Source organism: Salvelinus sp. IW2-2015, linkage group LG8, assembly GCF_002910315.2.
Source record: "Salvelinus sp. IW2-2015 linkage group LG8, ASM291031v2, whole genome shotgun sequence".
In the NCBI taxonomy this organism is placed as follows: domain Eukaryota; kingdom Metazoa; phylum Chordata; class Actinopteri; order Salmoniformes; family Salmonidae; genus Salvelinus; species Salvelinus sp. IW2-2015.
Genome location: NC_036848.1, coordinates 23,768,251 through 23,789,161, shown reverse-complemented (window position 1 = coordinate 23,789,161; position 20,911 = coordinate 23,768,251). Strand labels below are relative to the sequence as shown.

Sequence of the window (20,911 nt, the reverse complement as noted above, 5' to 3'; positions counted from 1 at the left end):
TGACCAGCCTTTCAAATCACCTTCATGGCTACCGACGTGAGTGCTACGGGGCTAATAATATTAGGCAGGTTACCTTTGCCTCCTTGGGCACAGGGACTATGTGGTCTGCTTGAAACATGTAGATATTACAGACTTGGTCAAGGAGAGGTTGAAATGTCAGTGAAAAACATGCCAGTTGGTCCACGCATGCTTTGAGTACACGTCCTGGTAATCCTCTGGCCCGCGGCTTTGTGAATGTTGACTCTTTAAAAGGTCTTGCTCACATCGGCTACTGAGAGCGTTATCACACATCATCCAGAACAGCTGGTGCTCTCGTGCATTCTTCAGTTTTGCTTTTCTCGAAGAGACATAAAAGGCATTTAGCTCGTCTGGTAGATCGTTTGTCTCTGGCAGCCGCCTGTCTGTCTGTTTTCCCTTTAATCCATAATAGTTTCAAGCCTGCCACATCCAACGAGTGTCAGAGCCGGTGCGAGAAAAGAGAGACTGGGGAAAATCAGGAGCTGAGACAAAACGCTGGTTGATTGACAAACAAGACGAACTGGCAACAGACAAACAGTGAACACATGTATAAGTACCAGGGATAATGGGGAAGAATGAGCGACACCTGAGGGGGCTGGAGACAACCGTATCCGTTTCTGCAACCGTATCTTACGAACAAAAGAGCTTCTGGATATCAGGACAGCGATCACTCACCTCAGATTACACGAAATTTCTTCAACAACAACAAGCAGGACTCACACGTATTCTCCAAACACCCCACAGGTATTCTCAAAAGGAAGCGACGCAGAGGACAAAGAGCCGGATGCCTCGTCCGGACCCGCAGAAGGCAACTAGGAAAGCTGCCATTACCGTCAATATTACTCACCAACGTGCAATCATTGGACAATAAACTAGACGAGGTACGATCACGAATATCCCACCAACGGGACATCAAAAACTGTAATATCCTATGCTTCACGGAATCGTGGCTGAATGACGACATGGATATCCAGCTAGCGGATACACCTCAACCGGCAGGATAGAACAGCACAGACGAGGTGGGGTGGTCTGTGCATTTTTGTAAACAACAGCTGGTGCACAAAATCTAAGGAAGTCTCTAGATTTTGAGTATATTGTGATAAATTGCAGGCCACACTACTTGCCTAGAGAGTTCTCAGCTATACTTTTCGTGGCTGTTTATTACCACCACAGACAGATGCTGGCACTAAGACCGCACTCAGTCAGCTGTATAAGGAAATAAGCAAACAGGAAACCACTCACCCAGAGGCGGCGCTCCTGGTGGCCGGAGACTTTAATGCAGGGCAACTTAAATCAGTTCTACCAAATCTCTATCAACATGTTAAATGTGCAACCAGAGGGAAAACAATTCTAAATCACCTGTACTCCACACACAGAGACACGTACAAAGCTCTCCCTCGCCTCCATTGTGTAATCCGACCACAACTCTATCCTCCTGATTCCTGCTTACAAGCAAAAATTAAAGCAGGAAGCACCAGTGACTCGGTCTATAAAAAAATTGTCAAATGAAGCAGACGCTAAACTACAGGACTGCTTTGCTATCACAGATGGAACATGTCCGGGATTCTTCCGATGACAATGAGGAATACACCACATCAGTCACTGGCTTTATCAATAAGTGCATTGAGGACGTCGTCCCCACAGTGACTGTACGTACATACCCCAACCAGAAGCCATGGATTACAGAAACATTCGCACTGAGCTAAAGAGAGCTGCCGCTTTCAAGGTGCGGGACTCTAAAACCGGAAGCTTACGAAGTAATCCCGCTCTGCCCTGCGACGAACCATCAAACAGGCAAAGGGTCAATACAGACTAAGATTGAATCATACTACACCGGCTCCGACGCTCGTCGAGTGGCAGGGCTTGCAAACTATTACAGACTACAAGGAAGCACAGCCGCGAACTGCCCAGTGACACGAGCCTACCAGACGAGCTAAATCACTTCTATGCTCGCTTCGAGGCAAGCAACACTGAGGCATGCATGAGAGCATCAGCTGTTCCGGACGACTGTGTGATCATGCTCTCCGTAGCCGATGTGAGCAAGACCTTTAAACAGTCAACATACACAAGGCTGCGGGGCCAGACGGATTACCAGGACATGTGCTCCGGGCATGTGCTGACCAACTGGCAGGTGTCTTCACTGACATTTCAACCTGTCCCTGATTGAGTCTGTAATCCCAACATGCTTAAGCAGACCCCACAGTCGCCTGTGCCCAAGACACAAAGGCAACCTGCCGAAATGACTACAGACCCCGTAGTACTCACGTCCGTAGCCATGAAGTGCTTTGAAAGGCTGGTAATGGCTCACATCAACACCACTATCCCAGAAAACCTAGACCAACTCCAATTTGCATACCGCCCAAACAGATCCACAGATGATGCAATCTCTATTGCACTCACACTGCCCTTTCCACCTGGACCTATGTGAGAATGCTGTTCATTGACTATAGCTCAGCGTTCAACACCATAGTACCCTCAAAGCTCATCACCAAGCTAAGGAACCTGGGACTAAACACCTCCCTCTGCAACTGGATCCTGGACTTCCTGACAGGCCCCCCAGGTGGTGAGGGTAGGTAGCAATACATCTACCACGCTGATCCTCAACACTGGAGCCCCCAGGGGTGCGTGCTCAGTCCCCTCCTGTACTCCCTGTTCACCCACAACTGCATGGCCAGGCACGACTCCAACACCATCATTAAGTTTGCAGACGACACAACAGTGGTAGGCCTGATCACCGACAACAACGAGACAACCTATAGGTAGGAGGTCAGAGACCTGGCCGGTGGTGCCAGAATAACAACCTATCCCTCAACGTAACCAAGACTAAGGAGATGATTGTGGACTACAGGAAAAGGAGCACCGAGCACGCCCCATTCTCATCGACGGGGCTTAGTGGAGCCGTAAGACTCCTAAACAGGTAACCAAATGGTTACCCGGACTATTTTCATTGTGTGCCCCCCCAACCCCTCTTTTACGCTGCTGCTACTCTCTGTTTATCTTATATGCATAGTCACTTTAACTATACATTCATGTTCATACTACCTAAATTGGCCCGACCAACCAGTGCTCCCGCACATTGGCTAACCGGGCTATCTGCATTGTGTCCCACCACCGCCAACCCCTCTTTTTACGCTTCTGCTACTCTCTGTTCATCATATATGCATAGTCACTTTAACGACCTACATGTACATACTACCTCAATAAGCCTGACTAACAGGTGTTGTATATAGCCTTGCTACTCTTTTTTCAAATGTCTTTTTACTGCTGTTTTATTTCTTTACTTACCTACACACACACACACATACCTTTTTTCCCGCACCATTGGTTAGAGCCTGTAAGTAAGCATTTCACTATAAGTTCTACAGCTGTTGTATTCGGCGCACGTCACAAATACATTTTGATTTGATTTGATCAGGGCGTGACATGAAGCTGGTTGAGAGAATGCCAAGAGTGTGCAAAGCTGTCATCAAGGTGGATACTACTTTGAAGAATCTCAAATATAAAATATATTTTGTTTTGTTTAACACTTTTTTTGGTTACCACATGATTCCATATGTGTTATTTAATAGTTTTGATGTCTTCACTATTATTCTACAATGTAGAAAATAGTCCAAATAAATAAAAACCCTTGAGTAGGTGTGTCCAAACTTTTGACTGGTACTGTACAGTATGTTGCAATGGMGGCCTGCCATCGTTCTCCCTGCCGGTGTGTGTTTAAGTGTGCAGGCTGGGCTGCTTCCTACATCCTCTGTTGGCTTCAAGTACATTTCTGTCTGAATGTTTCCTGTGTGCTCATTATTTTTCGCAGGGGATTTTGCTTCCTAATATACTGTTATTACCAATATCCAATGGTATGTCCATGGATGTTATATAGTGTGCTTTTAGCAACTCAGAAAATGTAAGTGTGATAATGACTTCACACCTGCACTCATCAAGGGATTAGCTGTGGTGTAAAATGTGTGTTTTTGATGCATTACAATGGATTATAGCAGGTTTGGTATTATGCTGGTATTTCTTTGGAAGGCCTTATTGCAGATAATTCCTCACTTCTTCGGCAGTATTTTTCTCTTTCGCCTCACGTTGTTCAAGTGATTGCTTTACTCTCCAAAGCCTCTTCAAGGCATGAAACAATTTGGAGGCAGAATAACTTCTCGGAAGGCAACTAGCCACAGAATAATTGTGAATCGAGAGTCGTTTGTGAACCAGTGACTCCAGGGGGAGCCCAAATWGCTCACAGGTGCTGGTGGCCCGGTGTGGTGAAATTGCCTTAGAAACACAGGAGTGTCAGGCTGAAAGGAAGCACTCCATTATTCACGCTCCAATTGCATTGCTCACCTTGATGTCTCGCCCCAGTCCCCGGGCAGTCCCTCACTCGCCTCCCCTGATCGCCTCTTAAAGACTTCAGTGTCAGGCTGGGGTTGCCTAATGAACAGTCTTGCACCTGCTCTTTCTAATGGTCACAGGTGCAGGGCTTTCTACTGCCCTCCTGAGTTTGTTTGTTTACTGCTCGTGTCCTGTGTCTGTTTTGACAATCGCATGTTTTGTATTCAGTGTCATCCTACCAACCCATCATATGGTCACATTTTTTCAAGAATGGGAGAAATGCTCACTCACTCCAAGTTCTCTTGGACCCAGTGTCTTCATCTCTGTCATGTCGTGTGCATGGAATAATTATTCTAATGGAGCAGTTGGCTATCGGAACAGCTGCTTTTGGCAGGACACACTGGGATCTCCTTGCCTTCAGCCTGTAATCTTTTCAGATTTTTACATGTCGAGCWCATTCATTCACTAAAATGCCCTCCCTGTGTCCACTTCTCCTCAAGCTGGCCTGCGAATCTCTCATCCTGAGATGATGCATTATACCTTCCATCAGGCGAAAAGCAGAGGTAGGGTAGGAGAGTTGAGGAGGGAGGGGAAAATGATTTTCCTTAAACCCTGCCCRTCGGCGAGCCCAATATAGTGACTGTGTTGTGATGTGTGAAGGAAGGCACGATGTCAGCTGTGGCATGACCCCGTGTCTGGGAACTGGGAGCGCTTCAACTGTAGCTTCTGCTGGGAGCATTGAGAACACTGCTACAAAGCGTGCTGGGAACACTCGTCGAGGCCGTGTGGCCTTTCAATGCGTGTCTGTGCATCTCCCTCTCCCAAGAAATGTGCATTTCAATGGCCGGCAGTTTACTTCCGAATCTCCAGGCACCTTGTGTGACGTATTGTACAGTCTGTAAACTCAGTCACTGAGGCAAGGCTGGCAGGCTATCTCCCTCCGTTCCACTTCTCCCCTACTCTCCCCAAGCTCCCCCATCTCTTACTAGAGCAATGCCAAGCAGTCTTAGTCTCCCCTCTGTTTTACAATTTGGAATCTGATTGAACTTTCACATCTTGTTTGCCTCTCCCAGTGAGTCTGGTCCTCTGCTTCTGTCACCACGGATTCTCTAGCCAAGTGTGGAATAAGAGCACACACTCCACACTGTCAAAGTATTATTGCTGCTTTGCCACATCTGCAAGTCACAAAGGCCCAGGGTCTTGACATTGACAAATCTAGTTTGACACGGAATGAAAATGGAATGAAATTGTATTCATTACAACGCTTTCCATTGTGGGGTTAAACTAAGTAAAACTGAATGAACAATTCTTTTTGAGTTTTGCATTGAATATGAACTGAGAATCGAAGCCGACAAAGACTAATGTTACATAAATCTGACAGTAACTCTGTCTCGCCTTATGTGTTGTGGTCCTATCAGGCTCTGTCAACATCACTGCACTTGTATGCAACGCAGCATCTCAACTGGACTAAGCCAGATGCGGGATGCTCTGTGGTTGTTTCACGTGGCGTGACTTATTTTTTATTTTTTTTTACGTTTTAAGTCATTTAGCAGACGCTCTTATCCAGAGCGACTTACAAATTGGAAAGTTCATACATATTCATCCTGGTCCCCCCGTGGGGAATGAACCCACAACCCTGGCGTTGCAAGCGCCATGCTCTACCAACTGAGCCACACGGGACCACTTATCAAAGGTGGAGTGCAAAAGTCCCCTTTGCCCGCCAGATGTCGGTTGCTTTGTCAGTCAATGTTAATAAAGCTTTGTGAAGATCTATAATTTGCTTCAGAAGCTCAAAGTATGACATTTGTATGGCACCTTCCCAAACAAAGCAGACATCTTGAAAGATAAGCATCAGATCTGGAAATAAATAAAACATCAGACGGCATACACAGAAGCAATCTCGGCAACAAATGTATTTAAATTGATTATTGCATAATTTATGAGCTCCCAAAGACTGAAATAAGATAAATATCTCTTTTTGAGTGCACTTGAAATATGCAGCTTGCAATACGAATTGTCTTGATCGTATGAAGAGGTAACTACGTTGACCATTTTGCCAATTTATTGAAAGATATCCAATGTTCCAGTTTGACTAGACTACAGCTGCATATGCATATTAGCCAACACAGCATATCCTACACATATAGTATACCTTGTAATAAAATCTTCTCTAAAAACAGATGGGCAAAATGTATACAATGTGGTCTGCAATCAAATGATCAGAGTTTGATGGAGTTGTCAAATGTCAGCAGCTGTCCAATACCATGGTGTGCGTACATAATGTCGCATGCTTTGCGAATGATGAACAGTCTGTAGGATTATAGAAAAATAATTATGGTAAATTAATGTTTTAGTTTCAAATACTAAATGTTCAGTGAATATAAATATATGTTAGGTGGTTTAAATGATTAGTCTAGCTTTCCAACKAACCTTCTAAAAGTTGACGGTGCCAAATTCTTGCCAGTCCATTATTCTACTACTAACTATGACTATTGCATGTTTTTTTATAATGTATGTTTTATGCATATACATTCGAACAAAGAACACCATCACATATAATATTTCACCATTTATTGAGTACGAAGTCAAATAGCAAAGGTATCTCAGGCAGTATTTGAAGTAACCTACCAATCAAAGAGAGAGAAGTGCGATGGGGGGTCACAATCGTACAATGTTGCAGTCAAGAAATGCGTGCTAAACCATCTATGTCAAAAGCCTGAGCCTCTAATGGTGACAGTAGWACTGTCATCAACGCATGCTTCAGTATGTTCCCCTCTCTCTAGAAGCATCCGTGTGCCCATGCCCCATAGGTGTATCGAAAGGATCCCACCCTGGTCACCAGCTGATGTATATAGAGAGAAGTGTCTTAGCGGAATGCAATCTTAAACCTGTGTCACACAAAGAAATGTGGACACAATACAAGTTTCCCACTTTGATTGCTTGCAATGTAATTGCTTGCAATGTAATTTGACTGCGACACTATGCAATTTGAATGCAATTTGTTTGCAATTAAAAGTGTACCAACTTCAAACAATCTCCAATGAAAATAAGTATACTGATAGCAATCAGACAGGCGCTGTGGGTTGAGATGAACAATGTTGAGTGTGCAGAAAAAGTGTGCATTAAGTGCACTAATCTTAATAGATACTATGGAAGAGCAAGGGAACAGACCTAAGAAAGAAAGAAATTGGTGAGGAGCTGGCTTAGAAGGCGGGATAAGAAGGGTTCTTCAATAATCTTCTACGGGGAGCTTAAAGAGGAGGATCGAACCAGCTACGGTTKAGCGCATGATAGCAAAGAATATATATATACATACCAAGGTTGTTTTAAGCCTACTTGAACTCCATCTATCCACCYAGTTTTATCTTGAGTGATATCACCAAAATAAAACTATTATCATATGATCATATCTCATGTATCTCTTGTTTTTGTTTATCTTGGATGCGGATCGATCTGGGAAGTTGTGAGGAGTTAGTGAGGATGGTGACACCTCTAATTGAAAAGGAAGACACAGTAATGAGGGAAGCAATCATCCCAGCACAGAGATTGTCTGTCACCTTGCAATTTTTGGACACCGGGGAGACATTCATCTCCCTGTCCTTCATGTTTATAATCAGCCGGCAAGCCATTTTTGGAATAGTGTTGGAAACATGCCAAGCACTATACAAGTTGCTAAAAGGTAGCTACCTGTCTGTACCGAGGCGGAGTGGCAGGGTGTTGCAAAGAAGTATCAGGAGCTTTGGAAATGTCCACACTGCATAGAATCTTTGGACAGGAAACACGTCAGCATCGAACCCCCCAAACACAGTGGATCCCAATACCACAATTACAAGTGCAACCACTCCATTGTACTATTTCATTTCTTTCATCACATTCCCAGTGGGTCAGACGTTTACATACACTCAATTAGTATTTGGTAGTATTGCCTTTAAATTGTTTAACTTGGGTCAATTGTTTCAGGTAGCCTTCCACAAGCTCCCCACAATAAGTTGGGTGAATTTTGGACCATTCCTCCTGACAGAGCTGGTGTAACTGAGTCGGGATTGTAGGCCTCCTTGCTCGCACACGCTTTTTCAGGTCTTCCCACAAATTTTCTATAGGATTGAGGACAGGGCTTTGTGATGGCCAYTCCAATAACATGACTTTGTTGTCCTTAAGCCATTTTTCCACAACTTTGAAAGTATGCTTGGGGGTCATTGTCCATTTGGAAGACCCATTTGCGAGCAAGCTTTAACTTCCTGACTGATGTCTTGAGGTGTTGCTTCAATATATCCACATAATTTTCCAACCTCATGATGCCATCTATTTTATGAAGTGCACCAGTCCCTCCTGCAGCAAAGCACCCCAMAACATGATGCTGCCACCCCCGTGCTTCACGGTTGGGATGGTGTTCTTCGGCTTGCCAGCTTCCCCCTTTTTCCTCCAAACATAACGATCATTATGGTCATTATGGCCAAACAGTTCATCAGACCAGAGGACATTTCTCCAAAAAGTATGATCTTTGTCCCCATATGCAGTTGCAAACCGTGGTCTGGCTTTTTTATGGCAGTTTTGGAGCAGTGGCTTCTTCCTTGCTGAGCAGCCTTTCAGGTTATGTCGATATAGGACTCGTTTTACTGTGGATATAGATACTTTTGTACCTGTTTCCTCCAGCATCTTCACAAGGTCCTTTGCTGTTGTTCTGGGATTGATTGGCACTTTTCACACCAAAGTACGTTCATCTCTAGGAGACAGAACGAGTCTCCTTCCTGAGCGGTATGACGACTGCGTGGTCCATTGGTGTTTGATACTTGCGTACTATTGTTTATACAGACGTTTGAAATTACTCCCAAGGATAAACCAGACTTGTGGAGTCTACTATTTTTTTCTGAGGTCTTGCGCTGATTTCTTTTGATTTCCCATGATGCTCAAGCAAAGAGGCACTGAGTTTGGAAGTAGGCCTTGAAATACATGAACAGGTACACCTCCAATTGACTCACATGATGTCAATTAGCCTATCAGAAGCTTCTAAAGCCATGACATAATTTTCTGAATTTTCCAAGCTGTTTAAAGCCACAGTCAACTTAGTGTATGTAAACTTCTGACCCCACTGGAATTGTGATACAGTGAATTAATGTGAAATAATCTGTCATGTAACACTTGTTGGGAAAATGACTTGTGTCATGCACAAAGTAGATGTCCTAACCAACTTGCCAAAACTATAGTTYGTTAACAAGACATTTGTGGAGTTGTTGAAAAATTAGTTTTAATGACTCCAACCTAAGTGTATGTAAACGTCCGTTTTCAACTGTACATATGCGATGAGTAATGTGAGATATGTAAACATTCTTAAAGTGGCATTATTAAAGTGTTCCATTTATTAAAATGGCCAATAATATCAAGTCTGTAGGTAGGCAGCAGCCTCTCTGTGCTAGTGGTGACATTTTAACAATCTGATTGCCTTGAGATAGAAGCTGTTTTTCAATCTCTCCTTCCCAGCTTTGATGCACCTGCCTTCTGGATGGAAGCAGGGTGAACAGGCAGTGACTCGGGTGGTTATTGTCCTTGATTATCTTTTCTGCCTTCCTGTGACATCAGGTGTTGTAGGTGTCCTGGRGGGCAGGTACCAGGCGGTGATACAGCCCGACAGGATGCTCTGTGCACCTGTAAAGGTTTTTGGTGACAAGCSACATTTCTTCAGCCTCCTGAGGTTGACGAGGCGCTGTTGAGCCTTCTTCACCACACTGTCAGTGTGCATGGACCACTTCAGTTTGTTGGTGAAATGTACAGTACACCGAGGAACTTAAAACCTTACACCTTCTCCACTGCTGTCCCGTCGATGTGGATAGGTGGGTGCTCATTTTGCTGTTTCCTGAGGTCCACGATCATCTATTTTGTTTTGCTGACATTGAGTGAGAGGTTATTTTCCTGACACCACACTCCGAGGGCCCTGACCTCCTCCCTGTAGGCTGTCTCGTTGTTGTTGGTAATTAAGCCTACCACTGTTGTGTCGTCTGCAAACTTGATGATTGAGTTGGAGGCATGCATGGCCAAGCAGTCGTGGGTCAACAGGGAGTACAGGAGGGGGCTGAGAACGCACCCTTGTGGGGTCCCAGTGTTGAGGATCAGTGGAGTGGAAATGTTGTTTCCTACCTTCACCACCTGGGGGTGGCCCGTCAGGTCGAAACCCAGGGTCTCAAGCTTAATGATGAGTTTGGAGCGTACTATGGTGTTGAATGCTGAGCTCTAGTCAATGAACAGTATTCTTACATAGGTATTCCTCTTGTCCAGATGAGATAGGGCAGTGTGATGATAATTGCATCGTCTGTGGACCTATTGGGGCGGTAAGCAAATTGAAGTGGGTCTAGGGTGACAGGTAGGGTGGAGGTGATATGACTAGTCTCTCAAAGCACTTCATGATGACAGAAATGAGTGCTACGGGGCGATAGTAATTTACTACAGTTACCTTAGCTTTCTTGGGAACAGGAACAATGGTGGCCATCCTGAAGCATGTGGGGACAGCAGACTGGAATAGGGATTGATTGAATAAGTCCGTAAACACACCAGCCAGCTGGTCTGCACATGCTCTGAGGACACGGCTAGGGATGTCTGGACCGGCAGCCTTGCAAGGGTTAAGACGTTTAAATGTTTTACTATCGTCAGCCACGGAGAAGGAGAGCCCACAGTCTTTGGTAGCGGGCCGCGTCGGTGGCACTGTATTGTCCTCAAAGCGCGCAAATATGTTGTTTAATTTCTCTGGAAGCAAGACGTCGATGTCCGCAACGGGGCTGGTTTTCTTTTTGTAATCCGTGATTGTCTGTAGACCCTGCCACATACGTCTCGTTTTTGAGCCGTAAAATTGCGACTCCACTTTGTCTCTATACTGACACTTTGCTTGTTTGATTGCCTTATGGAGGGAATAACGACGCTGTTTKTATTCTGCCATATTTCCAGTCCCTTTGCCATGATTAAATGCTATGGTATTTCAGTTTTGCACGAATGCTGCCATCAATCCACTGTTTCAGGTTGGGAAAGATTTTAATAGCCACAGTGGGTACAACATCTTCTATACACTTCCTTATAAACTCGCTCACCGAGTCAGCGTATACATCAATGTTATTATCTGAGGCTACCCRGAACATATCCCAGTCCACGTGATTGAAGAAATCTTGAAGCGTGGAATCCGATTGGTCAGACCAGCGTTGGATAGACCTAAGCATGGGCRCTTCCTGTTTTAGTTTGTGCCTATAGGAGGGGAGCAACAAGATGGAGTAATGGTCAGATTTGCCAAAAGGAGGACGGGGGAGGGCCTTGTTATCATCGCGGAAGTTAGGGTAGCAATGATCAAGCGTATTACTCGCTCGTGTACAGCAATTGATATGCTGATACAATTTAGGTAGCCTTGTTCTCAAATGAGCTTTGTTAAAAGCCCCAGCTACAATAAAGCAGCCTCAGGATATATGGTTTCCAGTTTGCATAAAGACCAGTGAAGTTCCTTGATGGCCATCTTGGTATCCGCTTGCGGGGGGATATACACGGCTGTGACGATAAACGAGGAGAGTTTTCTTGGGAGAACAGTGAGCGGGGAGTAGTTGCAAGCAATTCTTGGCAATTTTTGGGGAGTGACAAACGAAGAGAGCGAGATGCAACTTAGTTGCAAGCAATAGAAATTGCATCCAGATTGCTTCGTGTGACATCGGCTTTAAGATCATGTGGGACACAGACGAGAACTACCATCTACAGCAAAAGCCTGGGCGCCTGATGGGGACAATAGAATTGGCATCACTACATGTTACAATAGTAAAACATAATCTGTTTTTCACCTCGTCAAATGTTTGTCTTCGAGATGCTCTAACAAGCATGTGTAGACCTGTCTCTTATACACATCTAGATGTGTATAAGAGACAGTTACAATAGTAAAACATAATCTGTTTGTAACCTTGTCAAACTAATTCTATATTGAATTTTGTCTTTGAAATGCTCTAACAAAATAAATAGTGGGGGTGTGCCGTACCTATAAAACATCAGCCTATCACAATTAATACAACCTTCCTAAAAAACGACAGTCTATTACACAATTTTTCAACATTACTGCATAGCCGCTTTAAAAATGTGYGAATTGACAGGAAACCGGGTGGTATACGCTCCAAATTGTGTTGTGGTTTGAGGAGAACACTTACATTTTGTCAAGGTGGAGATGAGCAGTGGAGGCTTCAATTCAGGCTACAAGTGTAGGTCTAATGACAATCGCAGAATGTCATTACAATACATGTAGGTGTKTTGTACAGATGTCTCTTTCCATTTATCAAATTGGGTGTTTATCACAGTGCCCTGTTGGGGTCTGGATGCTGAAATTATTTTGTGAGTGGAGGAATGTGCGTGGGTAGCCGACAGGAGCACCTTTGTTGAGTGATTGTTTGAAAATCAGATKAAAAAATAATGACTGGTTGTGTTTTGCCACATTAAAAGGCATAGGCGGTGTGTCCATAAGGCTAGGGGAAGCTAAGCTTTCCCTAAAGTAAATGTAATTAAATAGCTAAAATTATATAGTCTAATTACTTTACTCCTGTCTATAGAGAAATAAATAAAATCATTCAAAATAGGCTACACCAGAAAGCATGCTTTTTTAAAGCTGTGGATTGTTTTAAATCGCATAGCCTATAGTCGGAAGGGCCCTGCAATTTGCAAATAACAAATGACTGATTGTTGAGTTGCGACTGTCAGTGAAAAGCAGTCCCAGGCAGGCATTTTTGGAAAGCAAATAGCTATTGCTGTAAAGAGATGACAATGAAAGTCTCCAATCTGTCTTTAAGTTATCAAAATTCTTAACTTAATTAAGCAAACAATGGCCTATCTTATTGGCACCAGCGAAGAACATTGGCCAGTCCCCAGTGAGTGTGCATTTTCACTGTTTTTRTCATTGTTGGGTCAGTGCCACTTTTGTTTGTTTTTGGACAATAATTTCCTCCTCCAGGTTAGATGGRCTTCATATTGTATTTGTGTCGGCCCTTTTCGTAAGACGATTATATGGATCAGACATCGTTTTTATTGATCTGTTTGTCAGTGTCAGCAATGTAGGCTACCCTGTAATTTTTGTAGTATTACGAAAAATGCATACGAGCACTTGGGTGTCCAGTACCGGTAACAATTACAATTCAGAATAAAGACAACTATTCATACTTCACTGTGGAAATTAGGCCTAAATACCTGTCATGTTGACATGCTATTCACTTTGCTGAAATATGACTGGTTTCACATTTGTCTCCAGCGATCATAAGGTAAAATAGATCTAAAATTGTCATTTATATTTACATTCYCCTTATCCAAATGGATTACTCATTCACCTAGATCTTATCAATACCTTTTAATTTATAAATTACAGCGCATGGAGATTCGTGTAATTTCTATCGAAAACAAAGTGGATGTTTTTCCACTTGGAACCAACAGGTTGCTCGACCTTTTTCATTGTTTCCTCGCGCGTAAAGCTGGTGGAATCTGTAGACACCCCTCCGCCACACTCCATTTCTTTGATCTCCTCCCCAAACGCGTACCTTGCTGGCGCTGGCTTTTCCCCGTGCATAAATTCAAGGGCAGAATGTGCGTAGGAAGTGCTTAAAAAGGGAATAAAGTTCAAGTTACGCACTTGTAACTCCAGTCTGAAGTCTTTGGCAAACGGTGTCAATGATTGTTGTTCTTTTTCCATTATTGACTGAAATGTATAGTTTAGACTCTTTGAACCACTAATGGAAGTCAGCGAAACAGAACCCAGTTTGCATCTTGAAAAAGTCAGACCATCTACTGCTACTATTTCCAAGAATCTGTTCACTCTTAATAGTTGACTAGCTAGTCATTTAAGGCTTGTTGTAGAGGTGAAATGGGATATTATATCCATAGTGGAATATAATGACCTCACATTATTTTAATGTTTCACACTTATCTTTGAATCCAGGCAGAAAAGCTTAGGGACTCACAGAAGGATTCATAAAATATGATTCTAAATTGTGAGCATTTTAGACTATCTTCTTGGGACATGGGCCTTTGAAAGATTAAGAGCTTGAGAAGTTGTTCATACAGCTCCCATCCAAGGAAAAGTGTCCAATCTCCTCAACCAGCCCCGTGATAGGTTCTTTAAAATGTTAAATGCTGACGTACACTGTGTGTACAAAACATTAAGGACACCAGCCCTTTCCATGACATAGACTGACTAGGTGACCAACTATGATCCCTTATTGATGTAATTTGTTAAATCCACTTCAATCAGTGTAGATGAAGGGGAGGAGACAGGTTAAAGAAGGATTTCTAAGCCTTGAGACAACTGAGACATGGATTGTGTATGTGTGCCATTCAGAGGTTGAATGGGCAAGACAAAAGATAAGTGCCTTTGAATGGGGTATGGTAGTAGGTGCCAGGCGTGGGGCTGTTGCGGTGACCGCATTACCGCTACACCGGTGGTCACGAGTCATGAAGGCAGTCTAATTCCACGTGACCGTTTAGTCACGGTAATTAGGCTTCKCCAAGCTCTGATGGTCATCAGTAGACTACCAAACCTGCTAACTGCCTGGTACTCAGCGCTCTATTGTCCCTCTAATCAYGCTGACATGAGTGCAAATGTGTACAAAAATCTAATCAAACACTTCATTAGAGCCCATGAGCTCATGTTGCGCAACATTTCTACAGGCTATGCAATTGCACGAGGAAACCGAGTGATGGCCTCTACTAAAAAGAGAAGGAGCTTTCTATAGGCTATGTCTACTTTATTTATTTCTCAACTTTCCTAATATTATGCTCAATGTTATTCTTTGCAACAAAAGTATAGCCTACCTTGCTGGCATGAAAATTAACCACGGGACAAGATCTATTCGCTATTTTTCAAAATGCCAAGGCCCTCCCCTGCCCTACCTTCTGCAAATCTGATCATGACTCCATTTTTCTCCTCCCTTCCTATAGGTAGAAACTCAAACAGGAAGTACCTGTGCTAAGCACTATTCAACGCTAGTCTGACCAACCGGAATCCACGCTTCAAGATTGTTTTGATCATGCAGACTGGGATATGTWCCGGGTAGCCTCTGAGAATAACATTGACGAATACAGGGATATGGTGACTGAGTTTATCAGGAAGTGTATAGATGTTGTACCCAGTGTGACTATTAAAACCTACCCTAACCAGAAACTGTGGATAGAACCAGAAACTGTGGATAGAACCTGAAAGCSCAAACCACCGCATTTACCATGGCAAGGTGACTGGGAATATGGCCGAATACAAACAGTGTAGGATCATACCACCTCTACCTTACCTGACACACTAGACCCACATAAATGTGCATACCGCCCCAATAGATCCAAAGACAATGCAATCGCCATCGCACTGCACACTGCCAAATCCCACCTGGACAAGAGGAATACCTATGTAAGAATGCTGTTCATTGACTATAGCTCAGCAAMTGGGTCTTRGACTTCCTGATGGGCTGCCCCCAGGTGGTGAAGATAGGAAACAACACATCCACTTCGCTGATCCTCAACACAGGGGCCCTACAAGGTTGCGTGCTCAGCCTCCTCCTGTACTCCYTGTTCACCCTTGACTGCCTCCTCACACAYGCCCTGGGAGTGTGGTGCCAGGAAAATAACCTCTCAATCAATGTCGACAAAACAAAGGAGCTGATCGTGGACTTCCTGAAACAGCAGAGGGAGCACACCCCTATCCACATCAACAGGACCGCAGTGGAGAAGGTGGAAAGCTTCMATTTCCTTGGCGTACACATCACTGACGATCTGAAATGGTCCACTGAAATGGTCCACTCACACAGACACACCTGCATTGCTTGCTGTTTGGGGTTTTAGGCTGGGTTTCTGTACAGCACTTTGAGATATCAGCTGATGTACGAAGGGCTATATAAATACATTTGATTTGATTTGACAGCGTGGGGGAGAAGGCGCAACAGCGCYTCTTCAACCTCAGGAGGCTGAAGAAATGTGGCTTGGCACCTAAAGCCCTCACAAACTTTTACAGATGCACAATTGAGAGCATCTTGTCGGGCTGTATCACCGCCTGGTACGGCAACTGCTAAGCCCGCAACCACAGGGCTCTCCAGAGGGTTGTGCGGTCTGCCCAACGCATCACCGGGGGCAAACTACCTGCCCTCCAGGACACCTACAGCACCCAATGTCACAGGAAGGCCAAAAAGATAATCAAGGACAACAATCACCCGAGCCACTGCCTGTTCACTCCGCTATCATCCAGAAGACAAGGTCAAAACAGGTGCATCAAAGCTGGGACAGAGAGACTGAAAAGCAGCTTCTATCTCAAGGCCATCAGATTGTTAAAWAAACATCACTAGGTGGCTTCCACTCGGTTAAGTAACCCTGCACCTTAGAGGCTKCTGCCCTATATACATATACTTTAAAATCACTGGCCACTTCAACAATGGAACACTAGTCACTTTAATAATGTTTACATAATTTTGCTTTACTCACCTCATATGTATATACTGTATTCTATTCTACTGTATTTAATATATGCCACTCCGACATTGTTCATCCCAATATTTAATTCCATTCTTTTACTTTTAGGTTTGTGTGTGTTGTGTGTATTGTTGTGAATTGTTAGATATCACTGCACTGTGGAGCTAGAAACACAAGCATTTCACTACACCCGCAATAACATCTGCTAAACATGTGTATGTGACSATGTTTAGCATAGATKACATGTATTTTTTCCCACTGACCCTGTTTCGAGACAGGTGCATGATAATGGTCCATTCTAAATTAAATTAAATGTCACACAATTGTTATTTAGTATATATAAAGACAAGATGAAATCAAGAATAGTCTGATGGGTGACAATATTTGACTATCACTTGTGAAAGATACATTATCACTGAATGATGCTGTCACGACTTCCGCAGAAGTTGGTGCCTCTCCTTGTTCGGGCGGCGTTCCGCGGTCGACGTCACTGGCTTTCTAGCCGCCACCAATCTACTTTTTTTTGTCCATTTGTTTTGTCTTGTACACACCTTTGTCTTTGTCTTGTACACACCTGGTTTCCATTACGTTATAATTTATTCCCTGTTTTAACCCTCTGGTTCCCACATGGTTTTGTGYGTGTTTGTTATTTGTTAAGTGGTTGCTCTTTTGTGTTGAGCTGGATTGTGTATGGAATTAGTTTGTGATTTATTGCGAGTAAAGTACRTTTTTACTCAGTTCTGTGTCCTGCGCCTGATTCCGTCCTACCCGCTGCACACTGACACTTGACAGATGCCCAGCATAAGAAACTGCCTTTTATTTTTTGCGACTTTTTATAATCATAGTTGCACACGTCATGTAACCTAGCCCATAGGCCTATATGTTTTGATAAGGTTTGTATCACAACTAAAGTGGCCAAATATCTTTTTTAAATTATGCACATTAATCCGCTTTACAAGGGGTGTAGACCCTAACTGGCATACATAAGCAGCGCGTGATTTTCAAGTTTGGGGAAGATTTTCACCATAACAATGCACCTTTTAATGAAAGCATTACATGCATAATCGCATTTGCGGTCACTTTTGAAAATGGTGTTTTCCCGCTAATTGAACATTCCCGCTTATAGCCTACTGCCATGTGCCCATTGCTGTGCTTATAATGTGAAGAAATAGCCTAATAGTGTATCAACATTTTAAGATAAATGTTCTGATCTGTTGTGTCAGCCACATGCTAAAAAAAAAATGTGATGGTAGTGGTTGTATTAATTTGGGATCTATCGCATCCCACAACTGTCCCAGACTATGTTTGGAACATTGTGAAGGTGTAGGCTATATTATATGGATTTATTAGACTTTTTAAAATGTAGATGTTCCAAAGGTGGAAGCCAGGAGATGCTAAATGTGTTTATGTTAATTAACGGTACCGACAGTTATTTGCTTGACAATCACCGACTGACAACATTTTGTGACCGCCACAGCCCTAGCCAGGCGCACTGGTTTGTGTCAAGAATCTCAACGCTGCTGGATTTTTCACGCTCAACATTTCTTCTGTGTTTCAAGAATGGTCCACTACCCAAAGGACATCCAGCCAACTTGACACAACTGGGGGGGGGGGGGGGGTGTAACTCAATATTAGAATATTTGGAATATTTGTAGACTAAGTGTATAGAGCCACTCAATAAACTCAATGTATTATTAAAAGCTACAGAAATACATGCAGTAGGTGATTGAGAATTGCTGGGATCAGGTGGGTAGATTTATTCAAACCAATTCTTATACCCATGTCATCCATTCACAGTCGACATGGAATCGTGTTAGTCTTTGCACCTGTGAGACTCTCCCATATGAAGGCCCAAGCTAGTGCTGMCAGGTTGTGCCCACGCACCCAGGGGCCATGGCAACAGATCAGGGAGTTATCTTCATCACCACCACCAACCACCTGCAGGGCCTCAGTCAGAGGGCTACAGCGTGACTGCTGCTGCACACAATGACTTCCCTTTATTGCGTCTTCAAGGCAGCAACTCGGTGTGAACAACGTTTGAACAATGAGGCTGTAAATCTCACAGTGGTCTCTAAGGTATTGTCCCCTACAGTCTACCTTGTTCAAGGGATAGCATGTTATGTAAGTAATAAGGCAGAAGTGAAGGTAGTGAAATACTCAGCCCTGTGGGAACTGTTGTGCTGAGAATATCAATAGCATTGTAGAACATTAAAGGAGAGAGAGAGACATTTGCTGAAAAGATGGATAGTCGTGCTGGTGTAGATGTTCAATGGAAAGACATTGGGAAGACAGTGTTTTGATAATCATCCAGTTTCTATGAACGTTTGAGATTGCCAAGTTGTGATCATGTGTAATGTGTTGTGCTCCTCTGCAACACATGCAGTTGACAAGCTTTGGAGCAATATATGTAACTCCCCTACCCCTGTGGAGAGATCCCAACTTAAGTCACAAACCTGCTTGCTAATGACTACTGAAGTATCTTTCACGACTTCTCCTCGYGCTACCATACAGAAAGGCTTCATTAATAGTTCCTTCTCTGTGGAGTAAGAATKTTCGGTCCTTCTTAGCAGCTAATGCTGTTCACCTGGCTGTGGCATGGACAGTTGAAGTCGGAAGTTTACATACACTTAACTCGTTTTTCAACCACTCCACAAATTTCATTATGTCATGGCTTTAGAAGCTTCTGATGGGCTAATTGACATAATTTGAGTCAATTGGAGGTGTACCTGTGGATGTATTTCAATGCTTCATTCAAACTCAGTGCCTCTTTGCTCACCCAAGACCTCAGAAGAAAATAGTTGACCTCCACAAGTCTGGTTCATCCTTGGGAGCAATTTCCAAATGCCTGAAGATACAACATTCATCTGTACAAACAATAGTATGCAAGTATAAACACCATGGGACCACACAGCCATCATACCACTCAGGAAAGAGACGCATTCTGTCCTCTAGAGATGAACGTAGTTTGTTGTGAAAAGTGCAAATCAATCCCAGAACAACAGCAAATGCCTGTGAAGATGCTGAAGGGAACAGGTACATAAGTATCTATATCCACGTAAACGAGTCCTATATCGACATAACCTGAAAAGCCGCTTGGCAGAAGAAGCCACTGCTCCAAAACCGCCATAAAAAGCCAGACTACAGTTTGCAACTGCACATGGGGACAAAGAGTGTACTTTTTGGTGTCCTCTGGTCTGATGAAACAAAATAGAACTGTTTGGCCATAATGGCCAGACCATCATTATGTTTGGAGGAAAAAGGGGGAGGCTTGCAAGCCGAAGAATACCATCCCAGTCGTGAAGCACGGGGTGGCAGCATCAGTTTGTGGGGTGCTTTGCTGCAGGAGGAACCGGTGCACTTCACAAAATAGATGGCATCATGAGGGAGGAAATGATGTGGATATATTGAAGCAATATCTCAAGACACCAGTCAGGAAGTTAAAGCTTGCTCACAAATGGGTCTTCCAAATGGACAATGACCCCAAGCATAATTCCAAAGTTGTGGCAAAATGGCTTAAGGACAACAAGTCAAGGTATTGGAGTGGCCATCAAAAGCCCTGACCTCACACCTATAGAACATTTGTGGGCAGACTGAGAAAGCGTGTGCGAGCAAGGAAGCCGACAAACCTGTCAGGAGGAATGGGCCAAAATTCACCCAACTTATTGTGGGTGTTTAAACATTAAAGGCAATGCTACCAAATATTAATTGAGTGTATGTAAACTTCTGACCACTGGGATGTGATGAAAGAAATGAAAGCAGAAATAATTGTTCTCTTTCTACAATTGCAAGAGGCTGAATGTATCTCACTGAGAAAAAATTCAAGTGAGTGAAACAGCACTTTCTGTCTCAATATGTGTAGCCGATCTATCTGATGCAGTCTGGTCAAAAAGCGCATGAGAGTGTATTGTTGCCACCGTAGTATTGGATGCAAGAGAAGCCAGCGAGTACTTGGCCTCCCTTGATAATTCAAAGAAATTATAATAATACCCAATCAGCGTTAGACAAACTGAGTGAGCTCAACTGTGAATGGTCCTGGTGCACCCAAAAAAATTAAGGGAATTTGGATTTTGCTTCACATCACATCAAATGCCAAACTTAATTGACAGAAGAAAACTTGAATTGTTGGACTCTC

The 20,911-nt window shown here is 43.5% G+C and overlaps 1 protein-coding gene across 1 annotated transcript in view; it reads left to right on the top strand.

The window, feature by feature from the left end:
• LOC111967630 (tenomodulin-like) overlaps positions 1-20,911 on the top strand; it is a 129,626-nt gene that overhangs the window by 46,533 nt on the left and 62,182 nt on the right. The gene's annotated exons all lie outside the window — the stretch shown is intronic.